The sequence below is a fragment of the Buteo buteo genome, chromosome 19 (assembly GCF_964188355.1).
Source record: "Buteo buteo chromosome 19, bButBut1.hap1.1, whole genome shotgun sequence".
NCBI classification, from domain to species: Eukaryota; Metazoa; Chordata; class Aves; order Accipitriformes; family Accipitridae; genus Buteo; species Buteo buteo.
Window position 1 is genome coordinate 9,679,717 of NC_134189.1, and position 12,498 is coordinate 9,692,214.

Sequence of the window (12,498 nt, forward strand, 5' to 3'; positions counted from 1 at the left end):
TATTTCTGCACAATCTGTTTATAACCAAACATAGTAACACAGTTCATAGTTATTTTCAACTACAGACTTGGCAGAGAGACTAAGAGAACTGAAGTCTTACACCTTTTCTGGGAGAATCTCTTCTTGCTGTCTTGTAGTCTTCACAGGTGAAGGAGGTTTGTTGCTTTACCTCAATGGACTGGTTTAGTGCTCCAGATAGTGGGAAACTGATGCAACTTACCTTGAACTAAGCAGAGCCAATATGCCTCAGACTCCCGTGTGTAAATACACATGGACTTTAAACACAAATAGAAATTTGGGTTTCAGCATTCTAGCAATTTTGTCATGGACCTGCTGCACATACCTTGCAATACCTTCTGTTCTTTCAGTAACAGGAAACTGGGAGGTGTTTGAGAACAAATAAATAGTGATCCAGTCTGTTCTGATGCAAAGAGTGTACTGATATTTGGCTGAGAATAAAGACAATGTAGTAAAAAGAAGAAAAGCTCATAGGTTTCGTAGTTTCTCTTTTGCAATCTTGTGATGCACACTGTGCTTCTGTGATCAGAAAGTGGTTCAATCTACCTGTGTTTGTTACAATCAGTATAAGAATAAAGCTTACGTAGTAAATTTGGATGAGTGAGCCAAAAGTTTTGGTTTTGCAAGGCTTTCTACAGGAAGTGACAAAAGGTGTTTCTGAAAGACTTACAAGCAAACTGACAAAGACAGTAGCATTAACGATGGGGAATGCCAAGAAGTTTAGTGCTTCACTTCAGATAAACGATTGTTAGGATGTTCATATATGACTTTCTTAAGCCTATGAATTCAAGACTGCTCATAAGAGTGTGGTATTTCTTGCTCCTAGACAGACAAGACACGCAGTTTGGGGCTTCCTCTCTTTCATCGCCTTGGAGCCCAGGAAAGGCACCGTGGAAAGTCTCCTGGGAGAGAGCTAAATGAAAGCTCTCTCTCCAGCCTCAAAAGAATATCTTGAATAAGAGCTTGCCATGAATAACTTATGTTTGTCTCACCCTACCCAGGCAGGTTAAACCAGTGTTGAGGTTTAAGAAATGTTTTGAATTCTTGTGAGTTTTTTTTCTAAATGCTTTTGTCAGCTATAAGAGAACCAGCCCACATGATTTTGCCTCGCCAGCCTGAGTGGTTAACACTGTTCTGACTCTGATGGGACTGTTTCCTTCAGAGTGAGAAACTGGTGACACAAGGCAACTACTTGCTAGTGAGATTTCCTTATTTACAGGAGACCTTTCTGTTTCCCTCACCAGGGCTGAGCACTAACAAAGTCTGTCCCTGGCAGGCACCTCTGTGCCCCAGAAGCCCTCTCCTTGATTTCCACAAAAATCATGTTGAAGTGACATCCATCTCCCCCACTTCCAGCCCAGGCACAGCTTCCCATCAGCCCTTGAGACTGCAGCTAGGGAAGTGTCTGGCCTCGTCTATCTTCCCCCTGTACACTCAGCAACCAGGAGCCTTGGGGAAGGACCTCACTAATCAAATAGGCTGCTGTGCCCCATCCATTGAGCTTAAAAGATTGCATCTCACCCCCTTGGCATTAACATGGTTGTTGTTATCTTTGGGGACAATGGGCATCTGCTGGCTAATGGCACCCTTTAGGAACTGTTAGCTCTTGATACCTTGATTTGAACTAAGCAACATGGTGAGCCACTCTACGGTTTCACTGAATTTATGAGTGAGTTTTAGCTGGGATTGTTTCTGGAGCAGCTGGGCAGTGCCCAGCACAGCAGGGTCCTTACCCTGTCTGAAGCCTTGTGCCATAACCAAGGTATCAATTAGGGAATAATTGTATTCATAACAGGCAAATCATAAAATCATAGCAAAGCTGTATGGAGAGAACTTCTGGTCTCCAAAAAGCTGCAAATGTACTTATCTTAAAGTAAGTTTAATTACAGTTCTTAAAAGCATCCATTACTTGTCTGTTGAGTACTTTTAGCAGGTTAGACTTTGTTATTTGTACAGTTTCACTCAGATTATTACTTATTTGGGCAACAGCTACTCTCCAAGAATTCCCTCAGTTCCTATTTTCACTGTGGCAAACATATCAGCTGGGCAGAAGAGGCAATTTTGAACAAGCACCTGTGAGGAACTTTCAGCATAACCCAACCAGCACAGCTACAGCTAACTAAGCAGCACAGCCCATCTCCTGCTACTTTGAGAAAATTCTGAAGTTACCTGTATGCCTTTTTCTCTTACAGGACACACATAAGAAGTCTGTGAACAAAAAAGCAAGTACATCCCAGGGGCAGATATCTCTGGCATCTGCTCTTTCACAGAGCAGGAAGGTTCTCTTGTGCATTGTGTATCTGATCCTACCCGTTTCAGCTGATACCATCCTAATTCAGTTATTGTTTCCTTCCTTTTAAGGAAGGGAGTTGAGTGTTTTCCTTCCTTCCTTCCTCTTACAACCTGGATCCTGATGCTTTATTCCTATTATGTTGTCTTGGTTATCTCCTTTTGTCCTCCCATTTTTGTTCAAGGAGCTGTTATATCACCAACAGTGACAGCAGCTACACCAGAAAATACAAAAGGTGGTTAGGGCTAACCACTAGTCAAGCAATTATTTTTTCTGTTTCCTTAAAAGGAATCTGTTCTGCAACAGATAGAAAATCAAAATCCGATAATGATTGCAAAGCATAATCTCTCTTTCTCTGTGTGCATCTGTATGGAACATATATTTATGTTCTACTGTAGTTTTGTTATTTCCTATCCTTTTGGTTCTTTACTGCTATTTTTCTCAATATAGTTGATCTGTATTGCATTTTTTTTCTGTTTATCTGTCTTCTTGTAGTAGCGTACACAAGGGTTTTGGACAGAACTGTGAATATTAGACAAAGGACAGTAAATTCAATATAATCCAAATTATATAGGCTAATCAAGAATAGCCGGTATTTCTGTCACAAAGTGCACACCCATTGAATGTGCAGTGTCTCTGATGTCTCTTCCTCTATATTGTTTGGTTTTGAGATTCACAGAATTAATCTGAGCTCCCTCTGTAACTCTGTAACAGAGCTATCTATTCATGACAAAAATGCACAGATAATATTTGCTTGTGTTAGATTCCCTTCATCTGCTCTGCAAACATGCTACTTTTGTGCAGGTTTATATTCTCAAGAATGAATTAAATATCAGGCTGCTCATGAAAACAGCAGCCACTGGGAGGATATTACAGAATTTTCATTAAGTAAGTAAGTGAGTTGTGAATTTCCACACCTCAGCATTGGCAGTGGAAGCCTGACTTGGAGAGCGCTGAGAGCAGGGGTCTACTGTATAGGCCACATTACTCATCCAAACTCCAATTTCAGAGTCTGAAATCCCATGGTAAATTGCTCCGAAAAAAAATCAATAGGTCAAAAGTCCTGTGTATGCCAAAGGCAAAACTTCTGTTGCTTTTGGTAGGTTCATGACTTTTGCGCAAAAAAGGGAAAAAAACAGGATTGGTGTCTGGGGACTAGTCCCAGTTCATTGTTTTATTGGATCCAGAATTATATTCTTCTGTTCACTGCTGTAAACTGTCCTGGGATCGGGCTTGCTATTCATCACTTAGGAGAAAAGTCTGTCTCTGGTACACCTTTGTAACATTCAGAGTGCCCAACCAAGCGTTTCCTCCTTCTGAAGGACAACATTTCCCTTTTTTCCCCTTAGCACAGGGTCCTGCAAAACTACCTGGGGCCTGTGACTGTTGCCAGGCAGTTGGCACACATAATTTATTGCAAAACACATCTGCAAAGTGCAACATTGGGTTCATGGTTGGAGACTAATGGGTTTCTGAGTATTCCAGAGCTGTAGGTGCAGTCTGCTTTAAAGAGTTTTTTTCCAAGTGTGTGTACAGGACAGTGCTTCCCCACTTTTAAGCACCTGCTGCAGTTTGCCCAACACATTCTCTTTACAGTTAGATTGGTTTCTATGTATATAACCATTTTAAGTTCATAAAGTAACATGGAATCCTTAACTGATAAAAGCACTTTGTAAATGACAGAGGCTAGCAAAAGTATCATAACGAAGAGCATATAATAGTTATGAACAGCCATGAAAAGCAACAGAACGACTAAGGAATAAAATCCCATCTTTGCCATTCACCTATTCTATGGAGGAGATCTGGATAACAGACGTTCATTCCTTTATATACTGGAAATTAAAACTGTGGAAATAGCTGCAGCAAGAAGAGCTACTGGGATGGGATGGGATGGGATGGGATGGGATGGGATGGGATGGGATGGGGAGGTCCTGGGAAAGACGAGGTCATCATACTGCAAAGAGAAGGAAGGGAAAGAAATTATATGACTGCCATGGGCAAGTATTTCTCTGAATAAAACAAACTAGATCTAAATAATCACCATTTTTACTCAGGTCTTGTTATTGAGTGAATAAGACAAAAGAATAAATAAATATCAGCAAAACAAATTCAACTCCCCCACATTTGCCCTTCCACCTCCTAAAAAAGAAAAACTGTGTTCCCTGTAGTAGAAACATTAGTACTAGATTCAGACTTTTCTTTAGCTCCTTTATGCTACACCTGTGGTGTGAAGTAATGGAAAAGCTTTCAGGCAACTGAATGTTTTCCCCCTGCTGGAAAACCTCTGGGTGGCTTAGACCCAACGTTTAAAAACACTTAAAGATGTGAATAACTTCAAGATACCACAGGTGGCCACATCTAATGGTTTAACACAAAGGGCACTAATTAAAGTCCTCTCTGTGTAAAAGCAAAGGCAAAAAGCAATGCTATATGTATATTTCCCTCTTCAAAAAAATCAGTGGGGACTACAGGAAATTCCTAAGAGAACTGTTGGATGGAAGATTGGTTCTTTCAGTTCAGTCACTGAACCCATACAGAGAGGCAGGAGCAATGCAGTATTCCCAGGAGCAACTGGGCTCTGCCTGCAACACTGGGGCTGAAGAATCACCATTGGGAGAAATGTGGTGTTTCCTCCTTCAACCCACATTGCTTTCTGCCCTGGTTCTCCTCAGTCTTAGGAGAACACTTAGGTGGGGGTGGCTGTCGTCCAATGGGCAGTGGCTTCGGATATCTCCTCATTTCACACCAGCCATGAGATGGAAGGTATGTCCAGGGAGGTTGTGTCCAGCAGATCAGAAATATCTGTAATCTCGCAGAGATTGCATTCTCATTTTTTGGCTGTCCTAATAGTATCAGAAATATACTTTGCAAAATACTTGAGTATGAAAGAACTGTGAGGATGTGTCAGGGCAGAACCATTACACTAGAAGTGATGATGATATTACACCGGGTGACACATAGCTTTGAAGGAACAAGGGTTTTGCAGTAAAAGCAATGACTTAGACTGAACTTGCCTTTGATCAGTGTCTGTCCCTGAAAAATGTGGGCACAGTGCATCACCTCTGATATCAAAAGCACCTCAGGCACCCAAATACTATTGGTTATGGCAATCTGTTTCTCTATTTCAGTCTTCTGTCTGTGCTTTATCTTTTTTCTCCTGCTCCAAGTTTATCTTGCAACTCAGACCTGAAAGGTTTACAGGGCATGGGTGATCTCTCACTCACATCTGAGCAATGCAGGCACAATAGGTCTTCAAGACACTGGAGCTAGTCTATAACTACACACCATGTGGTGTTCAAGGTGCAAGAGGGAGCTGGAGATTTGTTCACGTTTTCACTTGCTTGTTTGTTTTCAGGCAGGACACCCAGTGAAATAGGCAAAGACTGAGTTTATTTTTAGCTCTGTGTTTCCCTGTTGTTACACAGAGCCTGTGCTTGCTGGGAAGTGGTGGGATTTTGGAGCAAGCATTTCCATGTACACACACAGAGCTTTTGCTAAGGGAGGGCTAGAACAATGCTCAAAGATAAAGGAGAAAGTAGGGTCTGAGAAAGGAGTAAGGGAAGATAAGAGGATTCATTTAATGCGGTGGAGCTGAGCTAAAACCCGGATCAAAGCCCTGAAATGATACCATGAAGCTGGTGTGAGCCTGGCAGAACTGGCCCCAGTGAGACTGCTAAATAATAAGTGACTCATGCTTATCATTCCCTTTCTCTTTCATCTGTATGTGCTGAAGGTAAACAAGCCCTTATTCCGTATTGCTATGTTCAGTGAAACAGTAAATAAGCAAGTGTTGCGCTCCAGCTGTAATAACAAGAACTGGCAAGAGCCTGACAGGTTTGCAGTATTTTCCCTAAAAACAGCAAGAAAAGACAAGAACCCACCACCCCCAACCGCCATCACCTTCTTTATATATTAAACTACCCTGGAAACAGATAATCTCTTCAATCCTTATATATTACTGCCTCACTTGCCTTGAAAAGGGAGCCATTGGCACTTTGATGAATGGACTGTAAAATTGCTGATGTTCACCGTAGATTCTTTAAGAAGAATCTGTATCCTCAGCCAATATGCAGCTTTGTAGCTCTGCAGCAATTTAATTCCCAGTGAATCACTGCAAGGGAAATTCAGCCTCCTGCAGAGAGGGTCATTGGCAGGTTGTGTCTCTTTCCTCCCTTGTCAGGGCAAAACTGGGCCAGTGCCACAAAGTCTTTGGTCAAGTTCATTGGAAGATAGAGCCCCAGCAAGTCCTAGTTTTAAAGATGAACTTCCATCATGTCCTGGAGTCAGATTCTAGCATCTTTTAGCTTTTCTTTGTGTTAGATGTCTATACTGCATTTTTGTAAGCCCCGTTAAATGACTATATACATCTTTAGGTACATGGATAACACAATAATACCTGGTCTTAAGCCTGAAAATAATCCCAGTGCTGTCAATGGGACTGCTTGTGAGCAGAGTTTCATTTCAGACTGCCCCACAGGTTCTGTATAAATTATAATATCTGTAAAGCACAAGACGGAAGTGTTCTGGGACATTTTCATCCAGTCAAAAAGTACTGGGAAAGATTCTATGGGGAAATATAGACTGAAAACTATCCTCCTGTCTCTAATCGGGTTGTAAGTGAGGACTCTTACCACATAACTGTGTTGTTAGTTTAAGTTTCTTTTTAGTGTTTTAATTAATCTTTAAACTGTGGATCTAGCATCCAATATTAGCATTCAGCTTTTTCTGAATACTGAGAAAAGATTACTTCTCTGTATTTGCAGAAGTAGGCTAGCTAATTATCAAGGTTTCATTTTGAAGAGCCATTTGAATATTATTTTAATGACAAAGTCTCGCAAACCCAGAGAAGATTTTTCTCCCTGATGACAGGACATCTCAGGCGCTGTTTTAGGAGGTCAGCTCATGACTCATCCAGAAAACACTTTACCTCATTACTTTAGGCAGGCCTTACCAATACAGTTTTCATGAGTGCTCCATAAGATAGCTCTAATGAAAACAAGGATTTAAATATTTTTTTCTGTTATTGCATATTCACAGGTAATTCTCTATGGTATACAGGTGTTTTAAAATACAGTTCCTTCTTAAAGTCTTTTCATTGCACTTTCAGCCCTTGTCAAAATTGCTAACATGCTTTTAGCTTAATCTTATATTTCACTAAAGAGTTTTGAAATTGCCTGAGATACTCATATGAGGAGGAAAAAAGAAAACTACTGAGGCAATGGGTGGACATTGTACAAATGTTGCAAATTTGAATGTTACAATTAAGACATTATAACTTGTCACTATTCCAGTCCTAAAGAAAGGTAAAGATCATTGTTTCCAGAAAAGCTGCATGCTTCCAAAGGTGGAAAGCAACCCTGAAAGGTGATCTCTCTCTTCAGCCACAATATAAGTGATTTGTGTCATACAGTCCCAATGCCACAGGGGACTTAAAAGCTTAACACCTCTAAAAATCAGTGTTGCTATTTGCTACAGGGTCTCAGATTTGCCAGATCTCATTTATTTTGAGAAAATTCTCTCTCTCACAGGGCAGCTACTATGGAAAAAGTGACTCTCTACAATTTGCATCGGTGACTCTTTCCTACAGCATCATGTGCTCATCTTTCCTGTTTTACTGATGTACTGTTATCACTGAATTGTTTGCTCATAAGTCATATTTGGCTGTGGTCTGGTGCATATTGGAATCTATTTCTTACCCATATTTTGGTCAAGTATTTCTGCATTCCCTTCCTGACAAAATTAAGTCTTCTGCTGCTATGGATAGTGCAGGTGTCAAGCAGCAGTTGGTGATCAAAGGGTGGCGTGAAAGATGGAGCCAGGAACATGATGGAGGGAATGCAAGGAATGATTGTGCCTCCATAGGACAGAGAGAATTTGGGATGCTTCATTGCCAGATGTAAAACTGCAGCAAGGAGCTTCTACTGTTCACAGGAGGGGGGCACAGTTATGGTAAAGAGGTAAAGAGCAGTAATCTTAGGATGAAGAGGAAAGAAATGATAAGGGATATGCTAGACAGTAGCAGAAGAAAAGTAGGAACTTAGTAGAAGACAAAGAAATAAAAGAAGAACAAAACAGGAGGCTGAGGAAAGGTACAGTAAATCAGAGCTGAAAGCTAGAGGAGGACTTTGCAATACACAGTAAGAAAAGGAAGTAGGAAAGAAAATTCAGAGTGAGACACAGCTATAAACTGCATTTTTAAACACTGTTATTGGTTTATAGCTAGTTTGTGTAGCAGGCAGGGTAAACTGTTATTTCTGATTATAATAGTTACACAGATGAACAAATTCTTAATTCCCTCCCTTCAAAAACTAAAACCCCCAAACAATCCCAAACCCTTACCGTGCGCTATTACAAGGTTGTATTGTCTACATACGGCCTGACATCTTTTAGTCAGGCTGTATGTAGACACGCACAGGGATATTGTTTTATGCAGGATTCCTATAGGTTAATGCTGGGGACCAGAGTAACCCTAGGAGATCAAAACTTCAGTGTGTAGGAATTGGTGTTGGGAGAGCATCTAGTATTCATGAACAAAACCCTAGCTCTATACCTAGTATGATGCTTGCAAAACCTAAGTTTTCATCATTACTCATTCACATTTGGTGTCCTTTAGAAAAGATATTGGAAAGTATAATGCACAACACAAAAGTAGAAGATCAGAAACATCTCAAGGAGTTTCTACTTTTCTTGATCAATTGTAATATGTTTTGACAGCACTGGTTTGGTAGTTTTTAGCATGGATACCAGCTAGACTGTGTTGTCATGACCACCTCTCTTTTGCTTTAAAAGATCTATCAGTGAAGACAGTTACAGAAAAACTCCTATGAATGCCTATACATTCTGACTCATTAATTCATCCATTTCCATAACTGGTCCTCTGATGCCATTTGAAATAAAACTGCTGAAAATATTCCAAACACATTTGCTTCCCTAAAGATTGTTTAATGCATACTGCAGTGTGTTCCATAGTTTGTATCCACTAAGCTGTGCACCGTGTCTCTCTCTTCTGTCATTTCCCATCCTCCCTGGAGGTTAGCAAAGATAAGTTATTTAGGTTTTGATGACTCCTCAGGGCTGCTTTCAAAGTGGCTTTTTTTTTTTTTTTGATGGTCATTTTTTTCTACTCAGAGAAAATAGCTTTCCTTCTGGAAGAAACTTCTGAAACACATTCTGCCTGATATTTGCTTTTCCTGTTAATCTTTACCTCCAATTTTGTAGACATTCAGGGAATGAAAGTGCCAGTTCTGAGACCTGAAGGGCTGTGGTGCTTAGAAGGTGTTTAAGAAATGTCTTGTCAAATGGTTAGCGTTCTTTGGTTTCAGAGCAAGTCCCCTACATTTCACTGCCTCTCCTGCAAACATTTGTACCAACTTTCTGAAGAGCCCTCTGAGTCCAGAAAAAGAATCTAGCAGCAAGTGTTCCAGCCTGTCACTTGCAACTGCTCAATACTGTGTCTCCAGTTCCAGTCCTCTACCATCAGCAGTGGCCCAGTGAGCTAAGGTAGCTTTTCGCAAAATGATACTTGTACAAAATTTGTTGAGCGCTCAGATCATGCCAGCCCTATTCAAAAACTCTTTCCATGTGTTACTGAAACAAGTAAACTGAGGCACCAGATATCTGAAGGAATCTATCACCCTCTTTGTCACGTCAGTTGACAGATACCTAGTAGGAAACTACGTGGTTATTTCCTCCTTCCCCCTCCTCTGGTCTTTCAGGTACTGTGTGAGCAGAGGCTCTACCATGCCTCGCTCTTCTGCTGATACCCGACAGTTTGCCAGACTGCTGGGAGTCTGCCAGCTGAGATTCCTCAACAATTTCATTGTCTAGCATTCACGGTCTCTGCTACTTGATATGTCAGAAGGATTGGAAGCAGGTTGCCCCAATGAAGTGCTCTTTACCCTGAACAGTCTATGACTACCATAGATCTTATTCTTTCTAGGCTTATTCACTTATTTTATGTATTTTCAGGGTCTCAAGAATAGCTCCAGATGATCATCACTTCATGTTACATAATCTAAAAAATATTTGATTGCTGCCCAAAAAACTTACTAAACTCATGGTCTAAAATCTCCTTTATGACACTTAGATTATTTCATTCCTTAACAACATCATAAATACTTGAAATGCCATTTTAAAGTATACCTTAAATGGAGAAGCTCACAGCTTTAAAGAAACTTACAGTTATCACATTCCTTGCAGGAAATTGTACATTACGGTAACTAATTTGAATGCCATAAAAGAAGTCAATGTATGGGTGCCCAGAATAGCATAATTTTTTTATTATTATTACTTTTTTCCTCTGGCATATCTGATAATATTCAATAGGAACCTGAGCCGCTTTCTGCAAAGAATATTCCAGTTAATAGTAACACTGGTTCTTTCACTTCACAAATAAACACTTCTCTCATTTCTGAACCCCCTTGTGTTTGAGTGGCCAAAATTGTGTACTGAATAGCTGTTATTTAGTATTCATATTCCTTCTTGACAATAGAGCACTGAAGAAAGAAAACAAAGATTTGCCTGAAAAGAAGCAGCTGAACTGTCTTCGTCCAGGTACTTCTTTAGCAGCCTCACGTGACTGTTACACAGATCGCCCTGTTTTGGTTATTGGGACCCAGTTTAAGAGCAACTTTAGAAGGAACAGAAGCTGCATCAGAAACCCAGTGAGGAAAAAAGATGCAAGCCTGAGTCCCCAGTGACGACAGTTTCTGTTTTCATGGCAATGCTGATGCTGGTACACTGTGCACAAGAATGGGCAGAGTAATTCTGTTTAGCCCATTTCCAAGGGACACAAGCCAGCACAACAGACATTTTCAGTCATTCCAGTCCAAATTTTTTCAGTGTGGTGGAATTCAGGGTTAACAGGAAAGAATCCATTCTGGATTGTCCCAGGAAATTGCTATGTGCTGTGTTCATCACATGCCTACAAACAGGAGTCAATTTTTCAGCAATGGGGTAGTGCCTGTCTTCAGAAAAATCCAAGGAATGATAACTCATGTTCACTATTACTGTCAATGGCATGCATTGGCTTATGAGACATTTCCAGGATAAAACTGGAAACAGATTGGTAATGGAAAAATGTCTAGTAGGGTTTTTGACCTTTGAAGAGCAGCTAAAAAGCATCTAAGACTTCTGAACTCTGGCCTGATCTGGTCAGCTCTCCTAGTTCTGTTGACTTTTTTTTTTGTTTGTTTATCAGAACTGTATACAAAGTCTTACAAATTGCAATTAAAATTACTTTCAAATCTATTTGGAAATAGAGGGGAACGTGCAGGGCAGGACGTTGCAAATGATATGTGTGATTTATGTCAGCTTAGAGGAGATTTCATCTCTGTTGGCAAGCAGGACTGAGCCTGCTACCTTCATGCTTTAAAATCACTTCTGCATTAACTGTAACGGTGATGATAACAACCTTTACTGACATTTTCAGCCTTGTGAAGGGTGAGAAATGAGCCGTTGCCTTTTCTGAAACTTCACAAGCCTACTCAGGATTTTCCACTCCAGGATTATGCAACTAATTGTAGGAAGTAAAGAAATAAAGAGTGAGAAAATGTGAAAGTCAGATTGGGGATAAAATAGGAAAAAGTCCTTGCCCATGGATACAAATAAAAGCCATGCGGGTGGAATGGTATCATGACAAGGATATAAGAGCCTTGCTGTGCCAGTTCAATACCTGGCTGCTAGTGATGGTTACTGATTTACTGGTTAATTACTACAGAACAAAAGAAGGATGGAGGAGAGAGTTTTCATACCTATAGTGGTTGATGTTTAATTGTGGTACCTAAGTTAGCAGCCTCATCTTTGGTTCTGCAATGAATGAAGACAGAGAGGTTCTTTCACAGTGATTTGGCTCTTCAGAGCTCTGAATTAGCCTCCTGAAGGCTTTCTCTCTGCTCTCTCTTAGGCTCCTAACCCGAGCACCTCAGCTGGGCGCCCAGGGATGTGGAACATGAATCCCCATCGTGCCAGAGAGAACTGTGCCATTTAGTCTCTGTTACTCAGTTTAATCTTGGGCAGTGTTTCAGTCTCTCATCTTTGTCTCACCTCCCCTCCATGACATATTGTGCAGCCTCATCTGGGGACAAATGACAGTCAATCAAGTATGTTATAAATACCTTGAAATGAGTGGAGTAAGCAGCATGACAATAAAGCTGACCAGCCAGCCTCCCTTGTGAGATGCTTTTTATTAT

The 12,498-nt window shown here is 40.6% G+C and overlaps 1 protein-coding gene across 3 annotated transcripts in view; it reads right to left on the bottom strand.

Annotated features, from left to right (window-relative positions):
* CHRM2 (cholinergic receptor muscarinic 2) overlaps positions 1-12,498 on the bottom strand; it is a 103,964-nt gene that overhangs the window by 16,239 nt on the left and 75,227 nt on the right. The gene's annotated exons all lie outside the window — the stretch shown is intronic.